Below are 25,243 nucleotides of genomic sequence, written 5' to 3'. Positions count from 1 at the left end.
GTCCCAAATCCACAGTATGCCTGACTTCTCAGAGGCACCCTGAGAAGCTCCCTAAGGTCACCGGCAGAAGTCGACGGAACCCAGGGTTTCCTGCCGCAACCCGAGAAAGACCTTGAGAGTCCTGCTTTAACGTGTCTTGAGGCCCGATTCCCGTATCATATCTCGAGAGCAATGACGCGCTCCCCCTTGCCATGCGCATGGAGACCTGAATTCCCTGGTGCCACACGAAAGGCTCCCTGAGCTTCCCGTCGCACCTCGTCAGAAACCGCACACTGGCACCGCAGCTCGAGAAAACCAACAAGACGCCCCTGTCATCGCGAGATGAGGGTCTTCTTTTCCTGCATGGCCTGGAGAGCAATCCTGAGTCCTCTCTCCAAACTCCACAGGGGGCTTGACTCCCTTTAGGCCACTCAGTGGGCTCCAAGAGACACCTGTGGCGACTCGAGAGGAGAGCGGGGTCCTTTGCTTCCCCTCGAGTCGAGCTCTGACTCCCAGGATGCGTCTGGAATGCAACCCTGAGATCGCTGTCGGCCCTGGAGAGGAATATTAGGTCCTGGACACAAGCCTAGATGAGGTCTCTTTTGCCCTGCAGTGACTCAAGAGCAAACCCCAGCTCTCCCTCGAAACTCGAATGGAAGATTGGACTTCCCTGGGCCAACACAAGAGGAAGCCTGAATTCCCCGTCGTAACTCGAGAATCCTGCTGCACCTTGAGAAAAACCACGTGATTCCCCCGTCATCCCAAGATGAGGCCCTTGCCCTCTACAGCGTGTCAAGAGAAGCCCCAAGTCTGCATTGAAGTGCAAAACGGTACTTGGCACCCTTGAAGTGACCCCAAAAGTTTCCCGACACACCGGTCCCACTCGAGGGGAACACCGAGGTTCCCGGCACGACTTCAACTGAGCCCTTTCACTCCTCCTGATCGTGACAAGATGGTCGATTCCCCTGCTTTGTCTGGAAGGGGTTCCCGATCTTCATGGCGCACCTCAGGATGACACCAGTCTAATGAAGAAATTCGAGACGTAGCCTCATGGATGGTGCCACGTTCTGAAAGACCCCGATTTCCTGCTCTGCTATTGATAAGAACCCGATGTCCGGACACCTCTTTGAAGGCAACCCTGTGGATGAAGGCACAACACGAAGGGGCACTGACCCCCTCATGCATCTTACGGAAAAAACCGAAGGTTCCACTCACAGCTCGACAAATGGTCTGTTATCCTGTGAACAACTCGAGAGGCAAGTGGAGTTCCATTCCTCCACACAAGACGAGGCCTGACTCTCCTGTCCCAACTCTTCAGGGACCCTGTGGTCGGAGTTTAAAATGGAGAGGAACCCTTAGGTTCCTGCCTCAACTCGAGATGAGAACCTTTGCCATTGCACCAAACCCAGTGGAGTTCCGAGAGCACCTCCCAAGTCCACAGTATGCCTGACTTCTCAGAGGCACCCTGAGAAGCTCCCTGAGGTCGAGGGAACCCAGGGTTTCCTGCCGCAACCTGAGAAAGACCTCGAGACTCCTTCTTCAACGCGTCTTGAGTCCCGATTTCCCTACCATGACTCGAGAGCATTTATGGGCTCCTCCTCATCACACGCATAGACACCTGACTTTCCTGGCGCCACACGAGAGGCTCCCTGAGCTCCCCGTCGTACCTCGTGAGAAAACTCATACTTGCGCTCCAACTCGAGAAAACCCACAAGACGCCCCCGTCATTGCGAGCTGAGGGCCTTCTTTCCTGTATGGCCTGGAGAGCAATCCCGAGTCCTCTCTCCAACTCCACAGGAGGCTTGACTCCCTGGAGGCCACTCAGTGGGCTCCAAGAGATACCTATCGCGACCCAGGAGGATATCAGAATCCTTTGCTTCCCCTCGAGCCGAGGCCTGACTCACTGGGTGAGTCTGGAATGCGTCCCCGTGATCCCTATCGCCCCTGGAGAGGAACATTAGGTCCTGGACACAAGCCTAGATGAGGTCTATTTTGACCTGCCGTGACTCGAGAGCAATTCCCACCCAGCTCTCCCTGGCAACTCGAATGGAAGAATGGACTTCCCTGGGCCAACAGAAGAGGAAGCCTGAATTCCCCGTCGTAAGTCAACAATCCCATCGCAACTCGAAAAAAACCACGTGGTTTCCCCTTCATCACAAGATGAGGCCCTTGCCCGCCACAGCGTCTCAAGAGAAGTCCCACGTTTCATCATGAAGTTTGAAACAGTATTTGGCAAGCTTCGTGAGACCCCAAAAGTTCCCTGACATACCGGTCTCACTCAAGGGGAACACCGAGGTTCCCGGCACCACTTCATCTGAGCCCCTTCTCCCCTCCTGATCGCGACAGTAGGGTCGATTAACCTGCTTTGTCTGGAAGGCTTTCCCGACCTTCCAGGGGCACCTCAGCATGAGGCCCGTCTCACGAGGAAATTCGAGACGTAGCCTCGTGTGTGGTGCCGCATTCCAAAAGACCCCGATTTCCTGGTCCGCTCTTAATAAGAACCCGATGCCCGCACACCACTTCGAAGGCAACCCCGTGGATGAAAGCACATCACGAAGGGGCACTGACACCCCCGTGCATTGTCTGGAAAAAACCGCAGTTTCCACACACAGCTCGACAAGTGGCCTGTCACTCCTTGAACAACTCGAGAGGCAAGCGGAGTTCCATTCCTCCACACAAGACGAGGCCTGACTCTCCTGTCCCAACTCTGCAGGGACCCTGCAATCTGAGTCAGAAATGGAGAGGAACCCTGAGGTTCCTTCCTGATCTCGAGATTAGGCCCTCTTCCATTGCAGCAAACCCAGTGGAGTCCCGAGAGGCCTCTCCCAGCTCCATAGTATCCCTGACTTCTCAGAGGCACCCTGAGAAGCTACCTGAGGTCACAGGCACAAGTCGAGGGAACCCAGGGTTTCCTGCCGCAACCCGAGAAAGACCTCGAGCATCCTTTTTCATTGCGTTGAGCCCTGATTCCACTACCATGACTCGAGAGCAATGACGTGCGCCCCCTCGCCACTCGTATGGAGACTTGACTTCCCTGACACCACACGAGAGGCTCCCTGAACTCCCGGTCGTACCTTGTGAGAAACCCCACACTGGCACCGCAGCTCCAGAAAAACCACGAGACTCCCCCGACATCGCGAGATGAGGGCCTTCTTTTCCTGCATGGCCTGGAGAGCAATCCCGCGTGCTCTCTCCAAACTCCACAAGAGAGGAGCCAAGATTGCTGAGGAGTAGGACGGGGAGAACTCTTTCCCCCCAAACAATTTCATCAAAAGAGCATTTAAACGTCGAGTAAATTCCACAATACAACTTATGAATGCTGCCAGAGGACATCAGGCACCCAGAAAAGAACCCAACTCTTGGAAAGTAGGTAGGAAAAAGTATAAAAGACAAAAAAAGAGACAAAAGAGGGAGGGAGGGATTTCCGTCCCGGGAAGATAGTCTTAAAAAGAGAAAAGTTTCCAAACACCAGGAAAGCTTTTCACTGCCAAATCTTTGCCAAGCTTTGGAAGCACAAAGGGCAACATAAGGGGGATAAAAATAAATAAACAATTAAAACTCGCAGATTGCAAGCCCTACGGTAACTCCCCCAGCCGCAAAGCAGTGCAGACGCCTGCTCACACCATTAGCAAGCAGGGGCTGGGCAGGGAGGCGCGGCGCGGGCTGCATCGCTTAGAGTAAGAATCTGGCCTGAATACCCTGAGCACTATCTGAACGAAATAACTTGGGCTAGCAAACCAGACTCTGGGATATCTACCACGCAAAAAGCCAGCCCTAACCTAAGACACCGCCAGGCCCGCGCACGGAACAAAGGACTGAACAGAGATAGCCGGCTGCAGACCTTCCCCCTCCGGTGACAGGCAGCCAGAGCCAGAAGAGGGCAATCGCAGCCCCAGAGAGACATTATCTATAAAACTGTAAGCAGCCTTCTTTGCTAACTAAAACTTCTTGGGGATCTGGACGGTCAACATCTGCCTGAGAAGGTGCGCCTGTTTTACACCCAGATAACCGAGTGGCGGGGAGGCGATAAGTCACAACATTGGCGCTCGCCAAACACCTCATCACCTGAGCTGCTCGGACCTGGGAAGAGCACAAAACGCAGGCCCAACCGAGTCTGTGCCTCTGAGGACTACCCGAGTGCCTGAACCTGAGCGGCTTGGACCTGGGAGGTGCATGCAGCCCAGGGCCAGCCTCGGATTGTTCCCGGTGGAACAACCTAGAGCCCGAGCAGTGTGGGCAGGGAGGCTACACGTGCCGTGAGCGGGGGCAGACCCAGTGTGGCTGAGGCACTGTGACCGCACGCCAGTGTTATTTGTTTGCAGCATCACTCCCTCCCTCCCTCCCCACAGCGCAACTGAACAAGTGAGCCTAAAAAAAAAAAGTGTCCTCCACCGTCCCCTTTGTGTCAGGGCGTAAACCAGACACTGAAGAGACCAGCAAACAAAAGAAGCTATAACAGAGGGAAACGCCTTGGAAGCTACAGGCAATAGATTAAAACCCTGTGGTTACTAGGACTACATAGGAAGGCGCCTATAGATCTTGAGAAATATAAGTCGGACCAAGGAACTAGCCAAAAATGAACCGAACCCACGATACTCACAACAAAACCAGAGAAAGTCCTAGATATATTTTTATGATCATTCTTACTTTTTTTAAATTTTTTTAATTTTAAGTTCTCTATTGTTCATTTAATTTTCACTTTTATAACCTATTACTTTGCAAAAAAAAAAGACCCTATTTTTTTCTTCTTCAGCAAACTTCATATATATATATATATATATATATATATATATATATATAATAATTTTTTGACCTTGTTTTTTTGTTTTGTTTTTTTTCTTCTTTTCTTTAACATTGTATTTTTGAAATTCCAAACTGTACTCTAGATTTTTAATTTATGCTTTTTGATATTTGATATCAATTTTGTACCTGTAGTTTCTTTATAATTTTTGCGACATTGCTTGTTTTTGTTTGTTTGTTTTCTCTTTAGTTTTCTTCTTCCTTTTTTTTAACATTGTATTTTTGAAATTCCAAACTCTACTCTAGATTTTTAATTTTTGCTTTTTGGTATTAGTATTCAATTTTGTACCTGTATTTTCTTGATAATTTTTGCGACCTTGTTTGTTTTTCTTTGTTCGTTTTTTCTCTCTTTCTTTTCCTTCTTCTTTTCTTTAACATCGTATTTTTGAAATTCCAAACTCTACTCTAGATTTTTAATTTTTGCTTTTATGTATTTGTTACCAATTTTGTACCTTTAAGAACCCAATCTTCAGTACCCATTTTTCACTAGGGAGCGAGATTACTGGCTTGACTGCTCTCTCTCCCTTTGGACTCTCCTTTTTCTCCACCAGGTCGCCTGTGTCTCCTCCCTAACCCCTCTCTACTCTACCCAACTCTGTGAATTTCTGTGTATTCCAGACGGTGGAGAACACTTAGGGAACTGATTACTGGCTGGATCTGTCTCCCTCCTTTTCATTCCCCCCTTTTATCCTTCTGGCCACCTCTGTCTCCTTCCTCCTTCTTCTCATCTCTGTATAACTCTGTGAACATCTCTGAGCGGTCCAGTTGTGGAGTGCACATAAGGAAGTGACTACTGGCCAGCCCACTCTCTCCACTATTGATTCCACCTGATCTCATTTGGGTCACCTCTAACTCCCTCCTCCCTCTTCTCTTCTCCATGTAATGCTGTGAACCTTTCTGAGTGGCCCTCACAGTAGAGAAACTTTTCTTCTTTAACGTAGATGTTTTATCAATGGTGCTGTATAGAAGGAGAAGTTTTGAAACTACTGTAAAAGTAAGACAGATAACTGGAAGCAGGAGGCTTAAGTCCAAACCCTGACTCCAGGGAACTCCTGACTACAAGGAACATTAATTGACAGGAGCTCACCAAATGCCTCCATACCGACACTGAAATCAAGCACCACACAAGGGCCAACAAGTTCCAGGGCAAGACATACCAAGCAAATTCTCCAGCAACAAAGGAACGCAGCCCTGAGCTTCAAGATACAGGCTGCCCAAAGTCACACCAAAACCACAGACATCTCATAACTCATTACTGGACACTTCATTGCACTCCAGAGAGAAGAAATACAGCTCCACCCACCAGAACACGGACACAAGCTTCCCTAACCAGGAAACCTTGACAAGACACCTGTACAAACCCACACACAGCGAGGAAATGCCACAGTAAAGAACTCCACAAACTGCCAGAATACAGAAAGGACACCCCAAACTCAGCAATTTAAACAAGATGAGACAGAGGAATACCCAGCAGATAAAGGAACAGGATAAATGCCCACCAAACCAAACAAAAGAGGAAGAGATAGGGAATCTACCTGATAAAGAATTCCGAGTAAGGATAGTGAAATGGATCTAAAATCTTGAAATTAAAATGGAATCACAGATAAATAGCCTGGAGACAAGGATTGAGAAGATGCAAGAAAGGTTTAACAAGGACCTAGAAGAAATAAAAAAAGAGTCAATATATAATGAATAATGCAATAAATGAAATTAAAAACACTCTGGAGGCAACAAATAGTAGAATAACAGAGGCAGAAGATAGGATTAGTGAATTTGAAGATAGAATGGTAGAAATAAATGAATCAGAGAGGATAAATGAAAAACGAATTAAAAGAAATGAGCACAATCTCAGAGACCTCCAGGACAATATTAAACGCTACAACATTCGAATCATAGGGGTCCCAGAAGAAGAAGACAAAAAGAAAGACCGTGAGAAAATACTTGAGGAGATAATAGTTGAAAACTTCCCTAAAATGGGGAAGGAAATACTCACTCAAGTCCAAGAAACCCAGAGAGTCCCAAACAGGATAAAGCCAAGGCGAAACCCCCCAAGACACATATTAATCACATTAACAAAAATCAAACACAAAGAACAAATATGAAAAGCAGCAAGGGAAAAACAACAAATAACACACAAGGGAATTGCCATAAGGATAACAGCTGATCTTTCAATAGAAACTCTTCAAGCAAGGAGGGAATGGCAAGACATACTTAAAATGATGAAAGAAAATAACCTACAGCCCAGATTATTGTACCCAGCAAGGATCTCATTCACGTATGAATGAGAAATCAAAAGCTCTTCAGACAAGCAAAAGCTGAGAGAATTCTGCACCACCAAACCAGCTCTCCAACAAATACTAAACAGGAAACACAAAAACGGTGTATAAATTCAAACCCCAAACAATAAAGTAAATGGCAATGGGATCATACTTATCAGTAATTACCTTAAACGTAAATGGGTTGAATGCTCCAACCAAAAGACAAAGACTGGCTGAATGGATACAAAAACAAGACCCCTACATATGTTGTCTACAAGAGACCCACCTCAAAACAGGGGATACATACAGACTGAAAGTGAAGGGCTGGAAAAAGATTTTCCATGCAAATACGGACCAAAAGAAAGCAGGAGTAGCGATACTCATATCAGATAAAATAGACTTTAAAACAAAGGCTGTGAAAAGAGACAAAGAAGGTCACTACATAATGATCAAAGGATCAATCCAAGAAGAAGATATAACAATTATAAATATATATGCACCCAACGTGGGAGCACCACAGTATGTAAGACAAATGCTAACAAGTATGAAAGGAGAAATTAACACTAACACAATAATAGTTGGAGATTTTAATACCCCACTCACACCTATGGATAGATCAACTAAACAGAAATTTAACAAGGAAACACAAACTTTAAATGATACAATAGACCAGTTAGACCTAATTGATATCTATAGGACATTTCATCCCAAAACAATGAATTTCAACTTTTTCTAAAGTGCACATGGAACCTTCTCCAGGATAGATCACATCCTGGGCCATAAAGCTAGCATTGGTAAATTCAAAAAAATAGAAATCATTCCAAGCATCTTTTCTGACCACAATGCAGTACGATTAAATCTCAATTACAGGAGAAAAACTATTAAAAATTCCAACATATGGAGGCTGAACAACACGCTGCTGAATAACCAACAAATCACAGAAGAAATCAAAAAAGAAATCAAAATTTGCATAGAAACGGATGAAAATGAAAACAGAACAACCCAAAACTTGTGGGACACGGTAAAAGCAGTCCTAAGGGGAAAGTTCATAGCAATACAGGCACACCTCAAGAAACAAGAAAAAAGTCAAATAAATAAACTAACTCTACACCTAAAGCATCTAGAAAAGGAAGAAATGAAGAACCCCAGGGTTAGTAGAAGGAAAGAAATGTTAAAAATTAGAGCAGAAATAAATGCAAAAGAAACAAAAGAGACCATAGCAAAAATCAACAAAACCAAAAGCTGGTTCTTTGAAACGATAAATAAAATTGACAAACCATTAGCCAGACTCATCAAGAAACAAAGGGAGAAAAATCAAATCAATAAAATTAGAAATGAAAATGGAGAGATCACAACAGAAAACACAGAAATACAAAGGATCATAAGAGACTACTATCAACCATTTTATGCCAATAAAATGGACAACGTGGAAGAAATGGACAAATTTTTAGAAAAGTACAACTTTCCAAAACTGGACCAGGGAAGAAATAGAAAATCTTAACAGACCCATCACAAGCACGGAAATGGAAACTGTAACCAAAAATCTTCCAGCCAACAAAAGCCCAGGTCCAGACGGCTTCACAGCTGAATTCTACGAAAAATTTAGAGAAGAGCTAACACCTATCCTGCTCAAACTCTTCCAGAAAATTGCAGAGGAAGGTAAACTTCCAAACTCATTCTATGAGGCCACCATCAGCCTAATACCAAAACCTGACAAAGATCCCACAAAAAAAGAAAACTACAGGCCAATATCACTGATGACATAGATGCAAAAATCCTTAACAAAATTCTAGCAATCAGAATCCAACAACACATTAAAAAGATCATACACCATGACCAAGTGGGCTTTATCCCAGGGATGCAAAGATTCTTCAATATCCGCAAATCAATCAATGTAATACACCACCTTAACAAATTGAAAAATAAAAACCATATGATTTTCTCAATAGATGCAGAGAAAGCCTTTGACAAAATTCAACATCCATTTATGATAAAAACTCTCCAGAAAGCAGGAATAGAAGGAACATACCTCAACATAATAAAAGCTATATATGACAAACCCACAGCAAACATTATCCTCAATGGTGAAAAATTGAAAGCATTTCCTCTAAAGTCAGGAACTAGACAAGGGTGCCCACTTTCACCATTACTATTCAACATAGCTTTGGAAGTTTTGGCCACAGCAATCAGAGCAGAAAAAGAAACAAAAGGAATCCAAATTGGAAAAGAAGAAGTAAAACTCTCACTGTTTGCAGATGACATGATCCTCTACATAGAAAACCCTAAAGACTCCACCAGAAAATCACTAGAACTAGTCAATGACTATAGTAAAGTTGCAGGATATAAAATCAACACACAGAAATCCCTTGAATTCCTATACACTAATAATGAGAAAACAGAAAGAGAAATTAAGGAAACAATTTCATTCACCATTGCAACGGAAAGAATAAAATACTTAGGGATATACCTACCTAAAGAAACTAAAGACCTATATATAGAAAACTATAAAACACTGGTGAAAGAAATCAAAGAGGACACTAATAGGTGGAGAAATATACCATGTTCATGGATTGGAAGAATCAATATAGTGAAAATGAGTATACTACCCAAGGCAATTTATAGATTCAACGCAATCCCTATCAAGCTACCAACAGTATTCTTCACAGAGCTAGAACAAATAATTTCACAATTTGTATGGAAATACAAAAAACCTCGAATAGCCAAAGCGATCTTGAGAAAGAAGAATGGAACTGGAGGAATCAACCTACCTGATTTCAGGCTCCGCTACAAAGCCACAGTTATCAAGACAGTATGGTACTGGCACAAAGACAGAAATATAGATTAGTGGAACAAAATAGAAAGCCCAGAGATAAATCCACACACATATGGACACCTTATCTTTGACAAAGGAGGCAAAAATATACAATGGATTAAAGACAATCTCTTTAACAAGTGGTGCTGGGAAATCTGGTCAACCACTTGTAAAAGAATGAAACTAGAACACTTTCTAACACAATACACAAAAATAAACTCAAAATGGATTCAAGATCTAAACGTAAGACCAGAAACTATAAAACTCCTAGAGGAGAACATAGGCAAAACACTCTCTGAAATACATCACAGCAGGATCCTCTATGACCCACCTCCCAGAATATTGGAAATAAAAACAAAAATAAACAAATGGGACCTAATTAACCTTAAAAGCTTCTGCACATCAAAGCAAACTATTAGCAAGGTGAAAAGACAGCCTTCGGAATGGGAGAAAATAATAGGAAATGAAGCAACTGACAAACAACTAATCTCAAAAATATACAAGCAACACCTACAGCTCAACTCCAGAAAAATAGATGACCCAATCAAAAAATGGGCCAAAGAACTAAATAGACATTTCTCCAAAGAAGACATACAGATGGCTAACAAACACATGAAAAGATGCTCAAAATCACTCATTATCATAGAAATGCAAATCAAAACCACTATGAGGTACCATTTCACGCCAGTCAGAATGGCTGCAATCCAAAAGTCTACAAATAATAAATGCTGGAGAGGGTGTGGAGAAAAGGGAACCCTCTTACACTGTTTGTGGGAATGCAAACTAGTACAGCCACTATAGAGAACAGTGTGGAGATTCCTTAAAAAACTGGAAATAGAACTGCCTTATGATCCAGCAATCCCACTGCTGGGCATACACACTGAGGAAACCAGAAGGGAAAGAGACACGTGTACCCCAATGTTCATCGCAGCACTGTTTCTAATAGCCAGGACATGGAAGCAACCTAGATGTCCATCAGCAGATGAATGGATAAGAAAGCTGTGGTACATATACACAATGGAGTATTACTCCGCCATTAAAAAGAATAGAATGAATCAGTTCTAATGAGGTGGATGAAACTGGAGCCTATTATACAGAGTGAAGTAAGCCAGAAAGAAAAACACCAATACAGTATACTAACGCATATATATGGAACTTTGAAAGACGGTAACAATAACCCTGAGTACGAGACAGCAAAAGAGACACTGATGTATAGAAGAGTCTTATGGACTCTGTGGGAGAGGGAGAGGGTGGGAAGATGTGGGAGAATGGCATTGAAACATGTAAAATATCATGTATGAAAAGAGTTGCCAGTCCAGGTTTGATGCATGGCACTGGATGCTTGGGGCTAGTGCACTGGGACGACCCAGAGGGATGCTATGGGGGGGAGGAGGGAGGAGGGTTCAGGATGGGGAGCACATGTATACCTGAGGCGGATTCATTTTGATATTTGGAAAAACTAATACAATTATGTAAAGTTTAAAAATAAAATAAAATTAAAAAAAAAATCCACAGGAGGCTTGACTCCCTTTAGGCCACTCAGTGGTCTCCAAGAAATACCCGTCGGGACTCGAGAGCAGAGCAGAGTCCTTTCCTTCCTCTCGAGATGAGGTCTGACTCCTCGGGTGCGTCTAAAATGCAACCCCGAGATCTCTGTCGCCCCTGGAGAGGAACATTAGGTCCTGGACACAAGCTTAGATGAGGTCTCTTTTGCCCTGAAGTGACTCGAGAGCAATCCCTAGCTCTCTCTCGCAACTCCAATGGAAGATTGGACTTCCCTGGGCCAACACAAGAGGAAGCCTGAATTCCCCATCGTAACTCGAGAATCCCGCCGAAACTCGAGAAAAACCACATGGTTACCCTGTCATCGCAAGATGAGGCCCTTGCCCGCTACAGCGTCTAAAGAGAAGTCCCAGGTTTCTTCTTGAAGTGTTTTCACACTTCAAGTGTGAAAACTTGGCACCCTTGATGCGATTCCAAAAGTTCCCCGACACCCTGGTCTCTCTCGAGGGGAACACCGAGGTTCCCGGTACGACTTCATCTGAGCCACTTCTCCCCTCCTGATTGCGACTGGAGGGTCGACTCCCGTGCTTTGTCTGGAAGGGGTTCCCAACCTTCCCGGCGCACCTCAGGATGAGGCCGGTCTAACGAGAATATTTGAGACGTAGCTTCATGGGTGGTAACACATGCTGAAAGACCCCGATTCCCCGGTCCACTCTTGATAAGAACCCGATGCCCGGACACCTCTTGAAAGGCAACCCTGTGGAAGAAGGCACAACACGAAGGGGCACTGACACCCTTGTGCATCGTCCGGAAAAACCCGCAGATTCCAAACACAGTTCGACAAGTTGCCTGTCACCCCGTGAATAACTCGAGAGGCAAGTGGAGTTCCATTCCTCCTTACAAGACGAGGCCTGACTCTCCTGTCCCAACTCTGCAGGGACCCTGCGATCAGAGTCAGAAATGGAGACGCACCCTGAGGTTCCTGCCTCCACTCGAGATGAGGCCCTCTTCTATTGCACCAAACCCAGTGGAGTCCCGAGAGGGCCCTCCCAACTCCAGGGTATCCTTGACTTCTCAGAGGCACACTGAGAAGCTCCCTGAGGCCACCGGCACTAGTCGAGGGAACCCAGGGTTTACTGCCGTGACCCAAGAAACACCTTGAAAGTCCTTCTTTAACGGTTCTTGAGGCCCGATACACCTTCCATGACTCTAGAGCAATGACGCGCTCCCCCTCGCAATGCGCATGGAGACCTGACTTCCCAAGCGCCACATGAGAGGCTCCCTGAGCTCCCCGTAGTACCTCATGAGAAACCCCACACTGGCGCTGCAGCTCGAGAAAACCCACGAGACGCCCCCTTCATCGCGAGATGATGGCCTTCTTTTCCTGCATGGCCTGGAGAGCAATCACGAGTCCTCTCTCCAAACTCCACAGGAGGCTTGACTCCCTTTAGGCCACTCAGTGGGCTCCAAGAGGTACCCGTCGCAACTCGAGAGGAGAGTGGAGTCCTTCGCTTCCCCTCGAGACAAGGACTGACTCCCTGGGTGCATCAGGAAAGCAACCCCGAGATCCCTGTCCCCCCTGGAGACGAACATTATGTCCTGGACACAAGCCTAGATAAGGTCTCTTTTGCCCTGCAGTAACTCAAGCGCAATCCCTAGCTCTCCCTCGCAACTCGAATGGAAGACTGGACTTCCCTGGGCCAACACAAGAGGAAGCCTGAATTTCCTGACCTAACTCGAGAATCCCGCCACAACTCGAGAAAAACGACGTGGTTAACCCGTCACCACAAGATGAGGCCCTTGCCAGCTACAGCGTCTCAAGAGAAGTCTCACGTTCCGTCTTGAAGTTTGAAACGGTACTTAGCACCTTTGATGTGACTCCAAAAGTTCCCCGACATCCCAGTTTTACTCGAGGGGAACATCGAGGTTCCCGGCACCACTTCATCTGAGCCCCTTCTCCTCTCCTGATCGGGACAAGAGGGTCGATTCACTTGCTTTGTCTGAAAGGGTTACCGACCTTCCTGGTGCACCTCAGGTTGAGGTCCGTCTCAAGAAGAAATTCGAGACGTAGGCTTGTGGGTGGTGCCACATGCCGAAAGACACTGATTTCCTGGTCTGCTCTTGATAAGAATCTGAAGGCTGGATACCTCTTCGAAGGCAACCCTGTGTATGAAGGCAAAAAACGAAGGGGAACTGACACCCCCATGCATCGTCCGGATAAAACCGCAGGTTCCACACACAGCTCGACAAGTGGCCTGTTATCCGGTGAACAACTCGAGAGTCCAGTGGAGTTCCATTCCTCCACACAAGACGAGGCCTGACTCTCCTGTCCTAACTCTGTAGGGACTCTGTGTTCAGAGTCAGAAATGGAGAGCAACCCTGAGGTTCCTGCTTCAAATCGAGATGAGGCCCTCTTCTGACAAGGTCCAGCCTCGGCTGCTCCAGGGTTTTCGAAGGGGAGACAGAGTAGGCGACCTATTGATTTATTTATCGAAGATATAAAGAGTAATAGAATGAGGATAGCTCAGTAGGAAAATTTAGTGGAGAAAAGAAGCTGAGTAGCTTGGTTTATGCGGAAAATCAGTATAACCCGTGATACCAGGTTAGCTCTGACCACGGAGGCCGCAGGCTCCCTCTCGAATAGCGAAAAGTGCCCCACCTTAGACACCTTCTCAAGTGGTCTTCGAAGCCCAGGCAAATAAATGGTCGCAGAGGATATCCGCGCTCCAGATGGACACTCATCTGAAAATTGAGGGGAAGAATGACATTAGGAGACTAAGAGTTGGCAATCAAGGCCCGTAGCTTTATTTTCAACAGGGGTTTTTATACCCTAAGTTACACATAGAGGATAATGGGGATGCAAAGACAGCAGCCTTTGATCCTTATCAAAAACCAGAGTTTCTGTCCTGCAAATGTATCGTATACAAATGGTTTAGGTGATTTACATCATCTTCTAGCCAGAAGACCTATTAACATTTTATGACTCTTGACAAAGACTTATCAACCGTAAGACTTATTTTCTCTAAGAGTAATTATTTTAAGGTTTGGCCCCATCTTTCGAAGATAAAATTGCATTCCTATAGGGCAGATGTGTAATGGGCTTACAACAAAGGAAATAATTTATTACCTTAAGGGTCTAAAGTTAGTAACACCAAGGCCACTACTTATTTCTTCTACATACCAACTACATTAATTAATACACATTCAAGGATACAATTCAGGGGATGTGGAAACTTGGCAACAAGCATTGATTCATCAATGAAATCTTTTACTAGTTTTATTCTGACAGTTTCTAACTCTCTGAGAGGCTCTAAGCTATTTGAATATCTTAAGCTTCCCGTGCCTCTCGAGGCTCGGAGACTGTAAACAATTGTATGCATTGCTGTAGGAGACCGGGTAAACTTGTCAGGCGAGTTAGAGAGCCATCTGACGTGTTTGGATTTAAACACTCCTAATTGCCCAGGAACTTTATTAATTGGAGCTGTAAGTTAGCTCTTTGACAGAGAGAGTGAGATGGTGGTGCGGGACAGCCCCCAGGAAAGTCAGAGGTGAGAGCACAAAGCAATAAAGTAGGCAGACTCTGGTTTTGGGGGGTAGATGCTCAAGAATATCCGGGAGGACTCCCGAGGCTCGATCCCGCCTTTGTGTATGCCCAGCCTCCTTCCTCATGACCTTTGTCACGAGTGGAATGTCTCTCGCCGGCTCCCGGCATCTCCCCGTTTTTTATTTCTTAAAACAGCCAGATGTAGCTCAGTCGCGAGCCTCTGAATACTCTGCCGAAGAATCCTGACAATACAAGGAAGAATGATTATGAGAAGCAGAATTAAAGCAGCCACCGCAGCATAGCTAAAGACATTAGACAGAATATTCTTTCCTGAGATGTAGTTAGGGAAAGTATGGAAGAAATCATTTGCTGTTCCAGCAGCAGTAAAATCTAATCGGGAGTGCTCCATGGTTGCTATTTGATAGTGAAGTTTCCCTACGTCTCAACCAATGTCAGAGCTGTTCCAGATACCTGAAATATGGTTTTTAATCTTTTCCCATTCAAAATCTGTCTCATTTACTTTCAGGGGTGTTCCACATATCCACCGATAGTCAGCATGACAAGACAATGCCATTTTCACCTTTAAAGCCTGCAATTCAGTCCCAATATGTATTACTGCTTCCTCTAGGGCGTCTACCCTCATTTCTAATTTTCTCTCTATAGCTTCCTGTGTTGCCAATGTTAAAGAAACATTTTTGGACATAGAATCAACATATTGAGCAGTATGTACTTGTTGAGTCAATGATATTGCTGCCACAGTAACAGAAGTGATTGCACTTATCAAAGCTGCTGTTCCCAAGATAAGTAAGCCCACAAACCGTCGTGTTTGCATTAAATCCTGTAGTTGTTGTAATACAGCAAGACCATAATTCAATAAGTGGTTACATCATAAGATAAGGTGGATGTTGTAGCATTACAAAGGAGCAAACATTATATTGAGGGTTTAAACAAGATGAACCAGGGAGCAGCTGTAGGCGTCAGCCCGGGGGAGCAGTGTCCCCAGCATCAGGAGGCAGAACGCGAGCGGCAGGCTGTGGGCCAAGGCGCCTATGGTGGGCGGAGGGGCAGGGTTCGTGGTTTAGGGCTAGCCGCCACCGCTTGGGCTCAGGGCGGTCCCCTCTCGCCGGTGGGGCCACGCTGGTCTGGACGGCACTCCGCGGGCGCACTTTCCTCTCTGGCCCTCACTCGCTGCACAGACTTCTTTGCTCTAGGTCACGGGGTGCAGAGAGGTGGGTGCGAGGCGCTGCTGGTGGCGCGGAGGCGAGAGCTGGCTGGGGGAGGGGGAGCGAGCGAGTGCGCGCGCCGTGAACCTGGTCTTTGGGGAATGTGACATGACGAATTTGTCTGAGATCCAAACCGGAGAATCTGCATTCTGTAGAAATATACAAGCATACCCTCTCCCACAAGTTACCAACACATCTGGCCTTTTTCACTCTCCCGTAAGGAGGCCTTTTTACTTGACCAGGGGCCGAGTCGTAGCCTGTAATTCAGGCATCTAGTGTCTCATCATTGTAGTCTGCCCCTGTGTGTTTACGTTTAAGTGATTAATTACAATTGGAACATAACTTCACTATTTGTCTAGCTGTTTCCCTATGGATATGTTAATTTAGGTCTAATGTTTAGTTTAGGTCTCTGTATAAATTTAAGTAATAAATGTATAACCTCCTTATCTCATTTTGGTATACAGGTATACAGATATATCTAAATGCAAAATGCATTTATATATGTATTTATATATGGCAACAAGTATAAAGTTATTGACATATAATATATATAAATCAATATACTTGAATTAATCTTTATAATCAATATATTAATTAATATATATTACAACAATACAACACATACACAGCTAATACCAACCAACACAAACCAATATACTGTAATAATACATGTCACACATTTATAATTATACAGTATATAGAACATATATCATCACAGCACATCAATCCATACCAATTAATATCAGCCACACACACATTATATTACTGCCATATATATTTAACTATACAGTATATATATGTGTGTGTGTATATAGTATACATATTAATTTATATACAAATTAATTAAGTATAGATCTATAAATAGAATTAGGTATACCTTTATTATATTTTATTTATACCCATACCTAATTAGGCAAACTGTAATTAGGCAAATACATTTATATTATGTATTTATAACAATATATAAAGTATTGTTAAATGTACCACCTGTACAGCATCTCCACCCCACATACCACTTTCTCTAATCCCACCAACTCATTTTCCGTATTATGTGTTGGCCAGGAGCTGGGCCAGTCTTTCCCAGCAATGTTAAGAGACGTCTGTTCCTGTGTCTAATAGCCCTGGCGTTTTATTCTCTTGAATTAAAAGATCTTTTAAAGGCCTTGGAACTGTAATTTCCTGCACCCAAAAGGCTAGATCACTAGATCCAAATGCTTTGTGGCTCTTAGCTTGAGAAGTCAAGTTTTTCCTTGTCTGATAGTAAGGTAAAAGTAAAAGCTGTGTTACTCTTTGACCTTTATTAATTTGTACAGTTTTGATAGGCAGTGAGATCAAGACTTTAATTTCTCAATATCATCAGAATCTACTACACCATGCACCAGCGAAATTTCTTTTCTTTCTTTTTTTTTTATTTAATTTTTTTTAAAAGAAAGCGAGCTACGCCCCAGGACAAATCTTACAATGTCCTCAGATAGGGGGCCAGCCACTCCGGTTGGAATTGGAGTAAGCGGCACATCAGGGGTTAATATTGTTATTAAATCTCCTTGCCTTTTCGCTTTTCTCCTAGCCTGGGTGAGACCCCCCTGAGGGAGTTTTCTCCAAGGAGCACACTCTGCATATTGTGTACTAAAAGCTCCTTTGTTTAAAAAACTTTTTATCTTCCTCAGTCTTAGGCAACACTTTGGGAGGCTTTGGGGGCAAAGTGGGGAACTCCTGGGTCCTGGGAGGCACAATCGAAGGCGGTGGCAGTCGCCTTAAATCAGAAAGTGGTGGATAAGTTTTTTAAAGGTTTGCGCAGAGGGGGAGGGAGCTCGCCAGGGCTCTCGGCCGCAGCGTCCTGTAAGCCCTCTCCTTCCTCGGGAGGTAGACCACTTTCTCCCTCCTTTTTTTTTTTTCTTCAATGGCAGAAAATATGATCTGTGCAGTAAATGGAGACTCACCACCATCCACCTCTATAGCCTCCCCCATAGTCTATTTAACAGCCTCGTGACAGAGGTCCAGGACATTTCTAATCATATTCCACAGTCAATAAATATTTGTCTATTCTTAGATGCAGAAAAATCCATTTTTAATTTTTTTTTTTTAATTTTAGAGAATATTTTTATTTATTTTGTAACCTCTTTACCCTGGGTAAACTGCAGAGGGGACTAGAAAAGAAGCCTCAAGGTGAGGATCAAGTTCATCCTTGGGACTAGAAAATCCTTCTCCGGGAAACTCCTAGCGGTGGCCCTTTACCCCAACATGGAGGAGGAGGCATAGGGGGATGGGAGCGTCCCGAAGTTTTCCTCTTCTGTTCCGGAGATCCTTTAACTGTTTGGTAACTAAATCTTACGAACTGTCTGATCGGGGATGTTTCCCTCAACCTCCTAGGAGCGGATGGTCTGATTAGGGATGTTTTCTTAAACTTTTAGGAGCATCTTTAGCTTAAAAAAAAAAAAAAATCCTCATCAGAATGGCATCGAGCTGCTGTTTCCTCTAAACCTTTTTCAAATTGAGGGGAGAGCTGATATTTCTTTTCATCCCTATCTTTTACATGCTCATTGGCAGTCATAGCGGCCAGCCATTCATTTAGCTGTCGATAGCTAGGTATAGCCTCTTCATTTTCACTTTTCTTTATAACAGGTACCTTTTCAGATTTGCTTTTTTGTTTAACAGGTACTTTTCCAACTTTACTTTCCTCTTTAACAGGTACCTTTTCAAATTCATGAGCTGGATCTAAAACATCTCTAGTCATATTCCACAGAGGAAAGGTGTAAGTAGGGATTTTTTCCAAACCTTGCTGAGCACAATAAGCTCTTAGCTGTTTTCCTAGTTTTTTCAAGATATCTAGGTTAACAGTGCCTTGTTGTAGAAACCAAGGGCAGTGGTCTTGTACAAATGTAAAAAATGATTGAATGGAAGATTTTTTAACCTTGATTCTTCTTTTACTTAATAACTGTAAAATTACTCCTATAAAGAGCTGTCTTTCATTTGATTCAGTGTTGCCCATGTCAGAAACTTAAGGATAGTAAAAGATTTTGCTTTTAGCTATCTAAAGATTAGGCCTTTTTTGTCAGCCTTTTTAGAAACCGTTTTTTCTCTCTAACTCTTCAACACTTCCCACTCCTCTCGCCCTGTCTATTCTACAGGGGGATCTGCAGCCCCCTAAGTGGGATCCTATCTGTCCCCAAAACTGAACACTGGGGGAATGGGGTTGGGGATTTACCTTCGAAATGCCTGTCTCGGGCACCACCTGCAGAGGTCCAGCCCCAGCTGATCCAGGGTATTCGAAGGGAAGATGGAGTAGGCGACCTATTTATATATTTATTTATTCATCAAAGATATAAAGAGTAATAGAATGAGGATAGCTCAGTAGGAAAATTCAGTGGAGAAAAGCAGCTGAGTAGCTTGGTTTACGCGGAAAATCAATATAACCCGTGACACCAGGTTAGCTCTGACCACGGAGGCTGCAAGTGCCCTCTAGAATAGAGGAAGGTGCCCCACCTTAGACACCTTATCGAGTGGGTCTTCGAAGCCCAGGCAAATAAATGGTCGCAGAGGATATCCGCGCTCCAGATGGACACTCATCTGAAAATTGAGGGGAATAATGACATGGGGAGACCAAGCGTTGGCGAGCAAGGCCCGTAGCTTTATTTTCAACACAGGTTTTAATACCCTAAGTTACACATAGAGGATAATAGGGGATGCAAAGTCAGCAGTCTTTAATCCTTATCAAAAACCAGGGTTTCTTTTCTGCAGATTTATCGTATTAAAATGGTTTAGATGATTTACATCATCTTCTGGCCAGAAGACCTATTAACATTTTATGACTCTTGACAAAGACTTATCAACCATAAGAGTTATTTTCTCTAAGAGTAATTGTTTAAGGTTTGGCGCCATCTTTCGAAGATAAAATTGCATTCCTATAGGGAGGATGTGTAATGGGTTTACAACAAAGAAAAGAATTTATTACCTGAAGGGTCTAAAGTTACCAACATCAAGGCCACTACTTATTTTTTCTACATACCAACTATATTAATTAGCACACATTCAAGGATACAATTCAGGGGGTGTGGAAACTTGGCAAAAAGCATTGGTTCATCAATGAAATCTTTTACTAGTTTTATTCTGACAGTTTCTAACTCTCTGAACGGCTCTAAGCTATTTGAATATCTTAAACTTCCCGTGCGTCTCGAGGCTGGGAGACTGTACACAATCGTATGCATAGCTGTAGGAGACCGGGTAAACTTGTCAGGCGAGTTAGAAAACCATCTGAGGGGTTTGGATTTAAACACGACTAATTGCCCAGGAACATTATTAGTTGGAGCTGTAAGTTAGCTCTTTGACAGAGAGAGTGAGATGGTAGTGGGGGACATCCCCAGTAATGTCAGAGGTGAGAGAACAAAGCAATAAAGAAGGCAGACTTTGGTTTTTGGGGGTAGATGCTGAAGAATATACGGGGGAACTCACGGAGGCTCGATCCCGCCTTTGCGTATGCCGAGATTCTTTCCTCATGACATTTGTCACGAGTGGAATATCTCTCGCTGGCTCCCGGCAATCTTCCATTGCACCAAACGCAGTGGAGTCCCGAGAGGCCCCTCCCAACACCACAGTATCAGTGTCTTCTCAGAGGCACCCTGAGCAACTCCCTGAGTTCACCGGCACAAGTCGAGGGAACACAGGGTATCCTGCCGCAACCCGAGAAAGACCTCAAGAGTCCGTCTTCAACGCGTCTTGAGGCCGGATTCCCCTACCATGACTCAAGAGCAATGACATGCTCCCCCTCGCCATGCGCATGGACACCTGACTTCCCTGGCGCCACATGAGAGGCTCCCTGAGCTCCCCGTCATACCTCGTGAGAAACCCCACACTGGCGCCACAGCTCGGGAAAACCCACGAGACGCCACCGTCATCGCGAGATTGGGGACATCTTTTCCTGCCTGACCTGGAGAGCAATCCCTGGTCCTTTCTCCAAACTTCACAGGAGGCTTTACTCCCTTTAGGCCACTCAATGGGCTCCAAGAGATACCTGTCGCGACTTGAGAGGAGAGCAGAGTACTTTGTTTCCCCTCGAGATGAGGCCTTACCTTGGGTGAGTCTGGAATGCAACCCCGAGATCCCTGTTGCCCCTGGAGAGGAACATTATGTCCTGGACAAAAGCCTAGATGAGGTCTATTTTGCCCTACAGTGACTCGAGAGCAACACCCATCTCTCCCTCGCAATTCGAATGGAAGATTGGTCTTCACTGGGCCAACACAAGAGGAAGTCTGAATTTCCCGTTGTAACTCGAGAATCCCACCGCAACTCTTAAAAACCACGTGGTTCCCCATTCATCACAATATGAGGCCTTTGCCCGCTACAGAGTCTCAAGAGAAGTCCCATGTTTCGTCATAAAGTTCGAAATGCTACTTGGCACCCTTGATGCGACCCCAAAAGTTCCCCAATATACCGGTCTCACTCCAAGGGAACACCGAAGTTCCTGGCACCACTTCATTTGAGCCCCTTCTCCCCTCCTGATCACGGCAGGAAGGTCGATTCCCCTGCTTTGTCTAGAAGGGGTTCCCGACCTCCATGGCGCACCTCAGGATGAGGCCAGTCTCACGAAGAAATTCGAGACGTAGCCTCGTGTTGGTGCCACGTGCCGAAAGACCCCGATTTCTCGGTCTTGCTCTTGATAAGAACCCGATGCCCGGACACCTCTTCTAAGGCAACCCTGTGGATGAAGGCACTACACGAGGGGGCACTGGCAACCCTGTTCATCGTCCGGAAAATCCCACAGGATCCACATACAGCTCCACAACTGGCCTGTCACCCCTTAAACAATGAGAGAGGAAAGCGGAGTTCCCTTCCTCAGACAAGACGAGGCCTGAGTATCCAATCCCAACTCTGCAGGCACGCTTCGATCTGAGTCAGAAATGGAGAGGAAACCTGAGGTTCCTGCCTCAACCCGAGATGAGTCCCTCTTCCATTAAAACAAACCCAGTGGAGTCCCGAGAGGCCACTCCCATCTCCACAGTATCCCTGACTTCTCATAGGCATTCTGAGAAGCTCCTTGAGGCCACCGGCAAACGTCGAGGGAAATAAGGGTTTCCTGCCACAACCGAAGAAAGACCTCGAGAGTCCTTCTTCAACGTGTCTTGAGATCAGATTCCCCTACCATAGCTCGAGAGCAATAACGCGCTCCCCCTCGCCACGCACATGGAGACCTGACTTCCCTGGCGCCACACGAGAGGCTCCCTGAGCTCCCTGTCGTACCTCGTGTGAAACCCCACACTGGCGCCGCAGATCGAGAAAACACACAAGACCCCTCCGTCATCGCGAGATGAGGGCCATCTTTTCCTGCATGGCCTGGAGAGCAGTCCCAAGTCCTCTCTCCAAACTTCACAGGAGGCTTGACTCCCTTTAGGCCACAAAGTGGGCTCCAAGAGGTGCCCGTCGCAACTCGAAAGGAGAGCAGAGTCCTTTGCTTCCCTTCGACACGAGGCCTGACTCCCTGGGTGAGTCTGGAATGCAAACCTGAGATCCCTGTGGCCCTTGGAGAGGAACATTAGGTCCTGGACACAAGCCTAGATGAGGTCTCCTTTGCCCTGCAGTGACTCGAGCGCAACCCCCAGCTCTCCCTCGCAACTCGAATGGATGATTGGACTTCCCTGGCCCAACACAAGAGGAAGCCTGAAATCCCCGTCGTAACTCGAGAATCCCGCCGCAACTCGAGAAAAACCACGTGGCTCCCCCGTCATCGCAAGATGAGGCCCTTGGCCGCTACAGTGTATCAAGAGAAGTCCCACGTTCCATCCTGAAGTACAAAACGGTACTTGGCACCCTTGATGCGACCCCCAAAGTTCCCTGACATACCGGTCTCACTCGAGGGAAACACCAAAGTTCACGGCACCACTTCCTGTGAGCCCCTTCACCCCTCCTGATCGCGACAGGAGGGTCGACTCCCATGCTTTGTCTGCAAGGGGTTCCCGACGTTCCCCGCAAACCTCCGGATGAGGCCGGTCTCATGAGGAAATTCGAAAAGTAGCCTCATGGTTGGTGCCACATGTTGAAAGATCCCGAATTCCCGGTCCACTCTAGATAAGAACCTGACGCCCGGACATCTCTCCGAAGGCAACCCTGTGGATGAAGGCACAACACGAAGGGACAATGACATCCCCATGCATCGTCTGGAAAAACCCGCCGATTCCACTCACAGCTCCAAATGTGGACTGTCACCCCGTGAACAACTCGAGAGGCAAGTGAAGTTGCATTCCTTCACACAAGACGAGGCCTTACCCTCCTGGCCCAACTCTTCAGGGACCCTGCGATCGGAGTCAGAAATGGAGAGGAACCCTGAGGTTCCTACCTCAACTAGAGAAGAGGCCCTCTTCCATTGAACCAAACTCAGTGGTGTCCCGAGAGGCCCCTCCCAACACCACAGTATCCCTGAATTCTCAGAGGCTCCCTGAGAAGCTACCTGAGGTCACTGGCACAAGTCGAGCGAACCCAGAGTTTCCTGAAGTAACCCGAGAAAGACTTGGAGAGTCCTTTTTCAACGTCTCTTGATGCCCGATTCCCCTACCATGTCTCCAGAGCAAGGACGCGCTCCCCTCGCCACAAGCAGGAAAACTGACTTCCCTAGTACCACACAAGAGGCTCCCTGAGTACCCCATCGTACCTCGTGAGAAAACACACAGTGGCGCCGCAGTTCGAGAAAAACCACAAGATGCCCCCGTCAAGGAGAGATGGGGGCCTTCTTTTCCTGCCTGACCTGGAGAGCAATCCCTGGTCCTCTCTCCAAACTTCACAGGAGGATTGACTCCCTTTAGGCCACTCAGTTGGGTTCAAGAAATACCTGGTGCGACTCGAGAGGAGAGCGGAGTCCTTTGCTTCCCTCGAGACGAGGCCTGACTCCCCGGGTGAGTTTGGAATGCAACCCCGAGATCCCTGTCACCCCTGGAGTGGAACATTATGTCCTAGACACAAGCCTAGATGAGGTCTATTTTGCCCTACAGTGACTCGAGAGCAACCTCCATCTCTCCCTCACAATTTAAATGGAAGATTGGGCTTCCCACGGTCAACACATGAGGAAGTCTGAATATCCCATCGTAATTCGAGAATTCATCCTCAAGTCTTAAAAACCATGTGGTTCCCCCTTCATCGCAATATGAGGCCCTTGCCAGCTAGAGTCTCAAGAGAAGTCCCACGTTCCATCTTAAAGTTCGAAATGCTACTTGGCACCCTTGATGCGACCCCAAAGTTCCCCAACATACTGGTCTCACTCCAGGGGAACACCGAAATTCCTGGCGTCTCCAGGGAAGTCCCATGTTCTGTCCTTAAGTGCGAAACGTTACTTGACACCCTTGATGCGACCGCAAAAGTTCCCGACACGCTGGGTTCCCTCGAGGGGAACACCAAGGGTCCTGGCACCACTTCATCTGAGCCCCTTCTCCCCTCCTGATCGCGACAGGAGAGTCGATTCCCCTGCTTTCTCTGGAAGGGGTTCCCGGCCTTCCTGGTGCACCTCAGGATGAGGCCGGTCTCAGGAGGAAATTCGAGACCAGCCATGTGTGAGGTGCCACGTGCCAAACGACACCGATTTTCCGGTCCGCTCTTGATAAGAACCTGATGCCCGGACACCTCTTCGAAGGCAACCCTGTGAGTGAAGGCACAACACGAAGGGGCACTGACACCCCCGTGCATCATCCGGAAAAACACGCAGGGTCTACACACAGCTCGACAAGGGGCCTGAGACTCCCGGAACAACTCGAGAGGCAACCAGAATTCCATTCCTCAGACAAGACGAGGCATGACTCTCCTGTCCCAACACTGCAGGGACCGTGCAGTCGGAGTCAGAATTGGAGAGGAAGCCTGAAGTTCCTGCCTCCCCTCGAGATGAGGCCCTCTTCCATTGCGCCGAACCCATCAGAGTCCCGAGAGGCCCTGCCAACTCCACAGCATTCCTCACCTCTCAGAGGCACCCTGGTAAGTTCCCTATAGTCCCCTGCAGAAGTCGAGGGAAACGAGGGTTTCCCGCCGCCACCCGAGAAAGACCTCGAGAGTCCTTCTTCAACGCGTCTCGAGGCCCTAGTCCCCTCCCGTGACTCGAGAGCCAGGATGCGCTCCCCCTCGCCACGCGCATGGAGACCTGACATCCCTGGCG

The sequence above is a fragment of the Bubalus kerabau genome, unplaced genomic scaffold, assembly GCF_029407905.1.
Source record: "Bubalus kerabau isolate K-KA32 ecotype Philippines breed swamp buffalo unplaced genomic scaffold, PCC_UOA_SB_1v2 scaffold_27, whole genome shotgun sequence".
Lineage (NCBI taxonomy): Eukaryota > Metazoa > Chordata > Mammalia > Artiodactyla > Bovidae > Bubalus > Bubalus kerabau.
Note: the sequence above shows the minus strand (reverse complement) of the source record.